The 8,841-nt window shown below is 37.4% G+C and overlaps 1 long non-coding RNA gene across 1 annotated transcript in view; it reads left to right on the top strand.

Moving 5' to 3' along the window:
* The window catches only part of LOC110268276, a 19,920-nt gene extending 12,265 nt beyond the window's left edge, over nt 1-7,655 (top strand). The window contains exon 3 of the long non-coding RNA XR_002356408.1: nt 7,609-7,655. This is a non-coding gene — a long non-coding RNA (uncharacterized LOC110268276). The remainder of the gene's footprint in view (nt 1-7,608) is intronic.

Below are 8,841 nucleotides of genomic sequence, written 5' to 3'. Positions count from 1 at the left end.
GGCGCCGTTGTTGGGGATTGTTCGAGTTTGGACAACTGACGGTTCATCTTGTTGCTCAGATTAGGTAATTTTATTTTAATTTTGAGCTTTTTATTTTTATTCTTTTTATTTTCAAAAAAAATTTTTCAAAAAAAAAATTTCAAAAAAAAAATATAATAAATAAATAAAATAAATTATTCTATGTTCTTCAGAATTTTTAAGAATGAATTCTAGAGTTTCAGATGATATTTGAAGCCTGGCTGGCTGCTAAGCCATGTCTAATTTTTTTGGACTGAGGCTTTCACTTATCATTGCAAAAGCTTTTTGATTCTCATCAATTCAGCTGTTGTATGTCTGATTTGTATGCTGAAACTTGGCTAGCCATTGGCCATGTCTAATCTTTTAGACCGAAGCTTTCACATAAAGCCTGGCTGACTATTTAGCCATGTCTAAATTTTTGGACCGAAACTTTAGACTAACATTGCATGATTCTTGGAATTCCTATTAAAAATTTTGAATTTATTTATTTTCTCTTTCCAAATTAATTTTCGAAAAATTAAAAAAATTAATAAAATCATAAAAACTTAAATTTTTTTTGTGTTTCTTGTTTGAGTCTTGTGTCAAATTTTAAGTTTGGTGTCAATTGCATCTTTTTAATTTTATTAAAATTTTCGAAAATTCATGCATGTGTTCTTCATTAATCTTCAAGTTGTTTCTTGATGATTGTCTTTGTTTGATCTTTACATTTTCTTGTTTTGTATCTTTCCTTGTTTTTCATATGCATTTTTGATTTATTAGTGTCTAAAGTTTAAAAATTTTTTAATTTTGGAGTCTTGCATGTTTTTCTTTTCTTAAAAAAATTTTCAAAAATATGTTCTTGATGTTCATCATGATCTTCAAAGTGTTCTTGGTGTTCATCTTGACATTCAAAGTGTTCTTGTATATTTTTCTTATTTTGATTCATAATTTTTATGTCATGTTTCATTTTGATGTTTTTCTCTTTCTCATTAAAATTCAAAAATAAAAAAAAATATCTTTCCCTTATTTCACTCATAAATTTTGAAATTTTGAATTGATTTAGTCAAAAGTTTTAAAATTTGATTGTTTCTTATTAGTCAAGTCAAAATTTCAAATTAAAAATTCTATCTTTTTCAAATCCTTTTTAAAAATAAAATCTTTTTCATTCTTTTTATTATTTTCGAAAATTCTCAAAATAAATTTTCAAAATCATTTTCTTAATTTTGTTTCATATTTTCAAAATTAATGCTAACATTTAATGTTTAGATTCAAAAATTTTTAAGTTGTTACTTGCCTATTAAGAAAGGATCAATCTTTAAATTCTAAAATCATATCTTTTAGTTTCTTATTAGTCAAGTAATCAACTTTAATTTTCAAAAATCAAATCTTTTTAATTTTCTTTTCAAATCTTTTTCAAAATAAAATTTCAATCATATATTTTTCAAAATCAATTTCAAAATCTTTTCTAACTTCTTATCTTTTCAAAATTGATTTTCAAATCCTTTTCAATTAATCACTTAACTTTTTGTTTGATTTTAAAAGTTTACTATTTTAATCATATCTTTTTCAAAACCACCTAACTACTTTTTCGAAAATCACTAACCACTTTTTCAAAAATCTTTTTAATTAATTAATTTATTTAGTTTTCAAATTTTATTTTATTTCTTCCCTTAATTTTCGAACAATAACCAATAATTAAAATAAAAACAAAAATATTTTCCTTTTATTTTAATTTAAAATTCGAATTTTCTCTCTCTCTCATCTCTTTCTATTTATTTATTTATTTACTAACACTTTTCTTCTTCTTATAATTCGAACCCTCTCTGCCTCTCTGTGTTCGAATTCTTCTTCTTCTCCCTTCTTCATTCTACTCTTCTATTCTTCTACTCACATAAAGGAATCTCTATACTATGACATAGAGGATTCCTATTCTTTTCTGTTCTCTTCTTTTTCATATGAGCAGGAGCAAGGATAAGAACATTCTTGTTAAAGCTGATCCGGAACCTAAAAGGACTCTAAAGAGGAAACTAAGAGAAGCTAAAGCACAACACTCTAGAGAGGACCTGACAGAATTTTTCAAAAAAGAAGAAGAGATGGCCGAACCCAACAACAATGGTGGAGATACAAGGAAGATATTTGGTGACTTTATTGCACCCTCTTCTGACTTCTGTGGAAGAAGCATCTCAGTTCCTGCAATTGGAGTAAACAACTTTGAGCTTAAGCCTCAATTAGTTTCTCTGATGCAGCAGAATTGCAAGTTTCATGGACTTCCATTGGAAGATCCTCATCAGTTTTTAGCTGAATTCTTGCAAATCTGTGACACTGTTAAGATCAATGGGGTTAATCCTGAGGTCTGCAGACTTATGCTTTTCCCTTTTGTTGTAAGAGACAGAGCTAGGACATGGTTGGACTCACAACCTAAAGATAGCCTGAACTCTTGGAAAAAGTTGGTTAATGCTTTCTTGGCCAAATTCTTTCCACCTAAGAAGTTGAGCAAGCTTAGAGTGGAAGTCTAAACCTTCAGACAAAAGGAAGGTGAATCCCTCTATGAAGCTTGGAAAAGATACAAGCAATTGATCAGAAGGTGTCCTTCTGACATGTTTTCAGAATGGAGCATCATATGTATATTCTATGATGGTCTGTCTGAATTGTCCAAGATGTCATTGGACCACTCTGCTGGAGGTTCTCTTCATCTGAAGAAGACACTTGCAGAAGCCCAGGAACTCATTGAAATGGTTGCAAATAACCAGTTCATGTACACTTTGAAAGGAATCCTGTAAATAATGGGACAACTCAGAAGAAAGGAGTTCTTGAGATTGATACTCTGAATGCCATATTGGCTCAGAATAAAATATTGACTCAGCAAGTCAATATGATTTCTCAGAGTCTGTCTGGAATGCAAGCTGCATCCATCAATACTAAAGAAGCTTCCTCTGAAGAAGAAGCTTATGATCCTGAGAATCCTGGAATGGAAGAAGTGAATTACATGGGAGAATCCTATGGAAACACGTATAATCCTTCATGGAGGAATCATCCCAATCTCTCATGGAAGGATCAACAGAAGCCTAATCAAAGCTTCAATATTAATAATGGTGAGAGAGCACGGTTTGGCAATAACAAACCTTTTCCATCATCTTCTCAGCAACAGACAAAGAATTCTAAGTAGAGCCACTATGACTTAGCAACTGTAGTCTCTGATCTATCTAAGACCACTCTCAGTTTCATGACTGAAGCAAGGTCCTCCATTAGAAATCTGAAGGCACAAATGGGTCACCTGAGTAAAAGAGTTACTGAACTCCCTCCTAGTACTCCCCCAAGCAATACAGAAGAGAATCTAAAAAGAGAGTGCAAGGCCATAAACACGTCCCACATGGCCGAACCTGTAGAGGAGGGAAAGGCAGTGATTTCCAGTGAGGAAGACCTCAATGGACGTTCACTGGCCTCCAAGGAGTTTCCCAATGAGGAACCAAAGGAATCTGAGGCTCATATAGAGACCATAGAGATTCTACTGAACTTACTGTTGCCATTCATGAGCTCTGATGAGTATTCTTCATCTGAAGAGGATGAAGACATTGTTGAAGAGCAAGTTACTCAGTATCTAGGAGCAATTATGAAGCTGAATGCCAAGTTAATTGGTAATAAGACTTGGGAGGATGAACCCCCATTGCTCATCAATGAACTGAATGATCTGGTTCAACTGAAATTACCTCAGAAGAAATAGGATCCTGGAAAGTTCTTAATACCTTGTACTATAGCACCATGACCTTTAAGAAGGCTCTGTGTGACCTTGGGTCAAGTATAAACCTCATGCCCCTCTCTGTAATGGAGAAACTAGGGATCTTTGAGGTGCAAGCTGCAAGAATCTCACTAGAGATGGCAGACAATTCAAGGAAAGAGGCTTATGGACTTGTAGAGGATGTCTTAGTGAAGGTTGAAGGCTATTACATCCCTGCTGACTTCATAATCCTAGAGACTGGGAAGGATGAAGATGAATCCATCATCCTTGGAAGACCCTTCCTAGCCACAGCAAGAGCTGTGATTGATGCGGATAGAGGAGAGTTAGTCCTTCAAGTGAATGAGGACTACCTTGTGTTAAGGCTCAAGGATCTTCTTCTGTAACCATGGAGAGGAAGCATGAAAAGTTTCTCTCAATACAGAGTCAAACAGAGCCCCCACACTCAACTTCTAAGTTTGGTGTTGGGAGGCCAACATCAAGCTCTGAGTCTCTATGAAGCTCTCTAAGAGCTTCACTGTCAAGCTACTGACATTAAAGAAGCGCTTATTGGGAGGCAACCCAATGTTATTTAATTATATTTATTTATTTTCCATTGTTATTTTATGTTTTCTTTAGGTTGATGATCATGTGAAGTCACAAAAACAACTGAAAAATCAAAAACAGAATGAAAAACAGCATTAAAAGTAGCACACCCTGGAGGACAGGCTTACTGGCATTTAAACGCCAGTAAGGATAGCAGAATGGGCGTCTAACGCCAGCCTGGCAGCATTCTGGGCGTTCAACGCCAGAATGGGCAGCACTCTGGGCGTTTAACGCCAGAAAGGGCTGTCTGGCACAGGCTGGTGTTAAACGCCAGAAATGGGCAGTAGAGTGGCGTTTAACGCTAGGAAAGGTAGCAGAGCTGGCGTTAAATGCCAGAATTGGCACAGAATGGGCGTTTGAACGTCAGAATAGTGCAGGGACTCAAATTTCTTGACACCTCAGGATCTATGGACCCCACAGGATCCCCACCTACCCCACTTCTTCTTCTCTCCTCTTCACACCTTTCCATAACTCTCTTTCCCATACACCCTTGACCAATCACCTCAATACCTCTTCTCCAAACACCCTTCACCTATAAAATCTTACCCTCTTCTCCATACTCTCTTCACCACTCACATCCATCCATCATAAAACCCCACCTACCTCACCATTCAAATTCAAACCATTTCCCTCCCAAACCCTCCCCTTCATGACCGAACCCCCCCTCTCTTACCCTATAAATACCCCTCCTCACTACCTTCAATTTCACGCAACATACACACTACAATCCACCTTGGCCGAACCTACACCAAGCCTCCATCTCCTCCATTTCTTCTTCTTCTACTCTTTTCTTTCTTCTTTTGCTCGAGGACGAGCAACCATTCTAAGTTTGGTGTGGGAAAAGCTAAAGCTTTTTGTTTTCCATAACCACTAATGGCACCTAAGGCCGGAGAAACCTCTAGAAAGAGGAAAGAGAAGACAATTACTTCCACCTTCGAGTCATGGAAGATGGAGAGATTCATCTCAAAGGTCCATCAAGACCACTTCTATGAAGTTGTGGCCAAGAAAAAGGTGATCCCTGAGGTCCCCTTTAGGCTAAAAAAGAGTGAATATCCGGAGATCTGACATGAATTTCGAAGAAGAGGTTGGGAAATTCTCACCAACCCCATTCAACAAGTTGGGATCTTAATGGTTCAAGAGTTCTATGCTAATGCATGGATCACTAAGAACCATGATCAAAGTGTGAACCCGAACCCAAAGAATTGGCTCACAATGGTTCGGGGGAACTACTTGGATTTTAGTTCAAAAAATGTGAGGCTAGCATTCAACTTGCCAATGATGCAAGGAGATCCTCACCCTTTCACTAGAAGGGTCAAATTTGATCAAAGGTTAGACCAAGTCCTTAGGGACATTTGTGTGGAAGGCGCTCAATGGAAGAGAGATTCAAGAGGCAAGCCGGTTCAACTAAGAAGGCTTGACCTCAAACCCGTGGCTAGGGAATGGTTGGAGTTTATCCAACGCTCTATAATTCCTACTAGCAACCGGTCTGAAGTCACAATAGACCGGGCTATCATGATCCATAGTATCATGAATGGAGAGGAAGTAGAAGTTCATGAGATCGTATCCCTAGAACTCTACAAGGTGGCGGATAAGCCCTCTACTTTCGCAAGCTTAGCCTTCCCTCATCTCATTTGTCACCTATTTAATTCAGTTGGAGTTGTCATAGAGGAAGACACCCTCATTGAAGAGGATAAGCCCATCACTAAGAAAAGGATGGAGCAAACAAGAGAGCCCACTCATGGACCTCAACAAGAGCATGAGAAAGTTCCTCATCATGAAATTCCTGAGATGCCTCAAGGGATGCACTTTCCTCCACAAAACTATTGGGAGCAAATCAACACCTCCCTAGGAGAATTAAGTTCCAACATGGGACAACTAAGGGTGGAGCACCAAGAGTATTCCATCCTCCTCCATGAAATTAGAGAAGACCAAAGAGCCATGAGGGAGGATCAACAAAGGCAAGGAAGAGATATAGAGGAGCTCAAGCACTCCATAAGATCTTCAAGAGGAAGAACTAGCCGCCATCACTAAGGTGGACCCGTTCTTTAATTTCCTTGTTTTTTTATTTTTTCTGTTTTTCGACAATTATGCTTTATGTTTTGTCTATGTTTGTGTCTTTATTACATGATCATTAGTGTCTAGTGTCTATGTCTTAAAGCTATAAATGTCCTATGAATCCACCACCTTTCTTAAATAAAAAATGTTTTTAATTGCAAAAGAACAAGAAGTACATGATTTCGAATTCTATCTTGAAATTAGTTTAATTATTTTGATGTGGTGGCAATACCTTTTGTTTTCTGAATGAATGCTTGAACAGTGCATATTTTTGAATTTGTTGTTTATGAATGTTAAAATTGTTGGCTCTTGAAAGAATAAAGAAAAAGGAGAAATGTTATTTGATAATCTGAAAAATCATAAAATTGATTCTTGAAGCAAGAAAAAGCAGTGAACACAAAGCTTTTAGAAAAAAATGGGAAAAAAAAGAGAAAGAGAAAGAAAAAGCAAGAAGAAAAAGGCAGTAACCCTTTAAACTAAAAAGGCAAGGGTAGAAAAAGGATTCAAGGCTTTGAGCATTAATGGATAGGAGGGCCCAAAGGAATAAAATCCTGGCCTAAGCGGCTAAACCAAGCTGTCCCTAACCATGTGCTTGTGGCGTGAAGGTGTCAAGTGAAAAGCTTGAGACTGAGCGGTTAAAGTCGTGGTCCAAAGAAAAAAGAGTGTGCTTAAGAGCTCTGGACACGTCTAACTGGGGACTCTAGCAAAGCTGAGTCACAATCTGAAAAGGTTCACCCAGTTATGTGTTTGTGACATTTATGTATCCGGTGGTAATACTGGAAAACAAAATGCTTAGGGTCACGGCCAAGACTCATAAAGTAGCTGTGTTCAAGAATCAACATATTGAACTAAGAGAATCAATAACACTATCTGAATTCTGAGTTCCTATAGATGCCAATCATTCTAATTTTCAAAGGATAAAGTGAGATGCCAAAACTGTTCAGAAGCAAAAAGGCTACAAGTCCTGCTCATTTAATTGGAACTAAATTCATTGATAAGTTTGGAATTCATTGTATATTCTCTTCTTTTTATCGTATTTTGATTTCAGTTGCTTGGAGACAAGCAACAATTTAAGTTTGGTGTTGTGATGAGCGGATAATTTATACCCTTTTTGGCATTATTTTTACATAGTTTTTAGTATGTTTTAATTACTTTTTATTATATTTTTATTAGTTTTTATTCAAAAATTATATTTTTGGACTTTACTATGAGTTTGTGTATTTTTTCTGTAATTTTAGGTATTTTCTGGCTGAAATTGAGGGACCTGAGCAAAAATCTGATTCAGAGGCTGAAAAAGGACTGCAGATGCTGTTAGATTCTGACCTCCCTGCACTCGAAGTGAATTTTCTGGAGCTACAGAATCCCAATTGGCATGCTCTCAATTGCGTTGGAAAGTAGACATCCTGGGCTTTCCAGAAATATATAATAGTCCATATTTTGTCCGAAATTTGATGGCTCAAACTGGCGTTCAAAGTCAACCTAAAACATCTTGGCGTAAAATGCCCAAACTGGCACCAGAATTGGAGTTAAACGCCCAAACTGACACCAAAGCTGGCGTTTAACTCCAGGAACAGCCTAGGCACGAAAAAGCTTCAATGCTCAGCCCAAGCACACACCAAGTAGGCCCCAGAAGTGGATTTCTGCACTATCTGCACTTAGTTACTCATTTTTTGTAAACCCTAGTAACTAGTCTAGTATAAAAACTACTTTTAGAGATTTATTTTACGTCTTTGGTTGAATCTTTTATCTTTTGAACTTGTATGTTCACATTTGGAGGCTGGCCTCAAGGCCATGCCTAGACCTTTTTCACTTATGTATTTTCTACGGTGGAGTTTCTACACCCCATAGATTAAGGTGTGGAGTTCTGCTGTTCTTCATGAATTAATACAAGTACTATTATTTTTCTATTCAATTCATGCCTACTTCTTCTCTAAGATATTCACTCGCACTCCAACCTGATGAATGTGATGACCCGTGACACTCATCATCATTCTCACTTATGAACGCGTGCCTGACAACCACTTCTGTTCTATCTGCAATGGCTTGAGTGTGTATTTCTTGGCCTCCTGGTTCACGATGCATGGTTGCCTCTCCTGACAACAGAGCATTTCATTTCGTGAGATCAGAGTCTTCGTGGTATAGGCTAGAACCATTGGCAGCATTCCTGAGATCCAAAAAGTCTAAACCTTTTCTGGGGTATTCCGAGTAGGATTTGGGAAGGGATGACTGTGACGAGCTTCAAACCTGCGAATGTGGGGCACAAGTGACAGTGTGCAAAAGGACATGGTCCTATTTCGACGCTAGCGGAAACCGACAGGTGATTAGCCGTGCGGTGACAGCGCATATGGATTTATTTTCATCCGAGAGGATCATACAGCTTGCCATGGAAGGGGGTAACGCATGGTTAGAAGAAGGCAATAGGAAAGCAGAGGTTCAGAAGCGACAAAGCATCTCCATACGCTTATCTGAAA

Source organism: Arachis ipaensis, chromosome B10 (genome assembly GCF_000816755.2).
Source record: "Arachis ipaensis cultivar K30076 chromosome B10, Araip1.1, whole genome shotgun sequence".
In the NCBI taxonomy this organism is placed as follows: Eukaryota; Viridiplantae; Streptophyta; class Magnoliopsida; order Fabales; family Fabaceae; genus Arachis; species Arachis ipaensis.
Note: the sequence above shows the minus strand (reverse complement) of the source record. Positions and strands in the feature narration are given on the sequence as shown.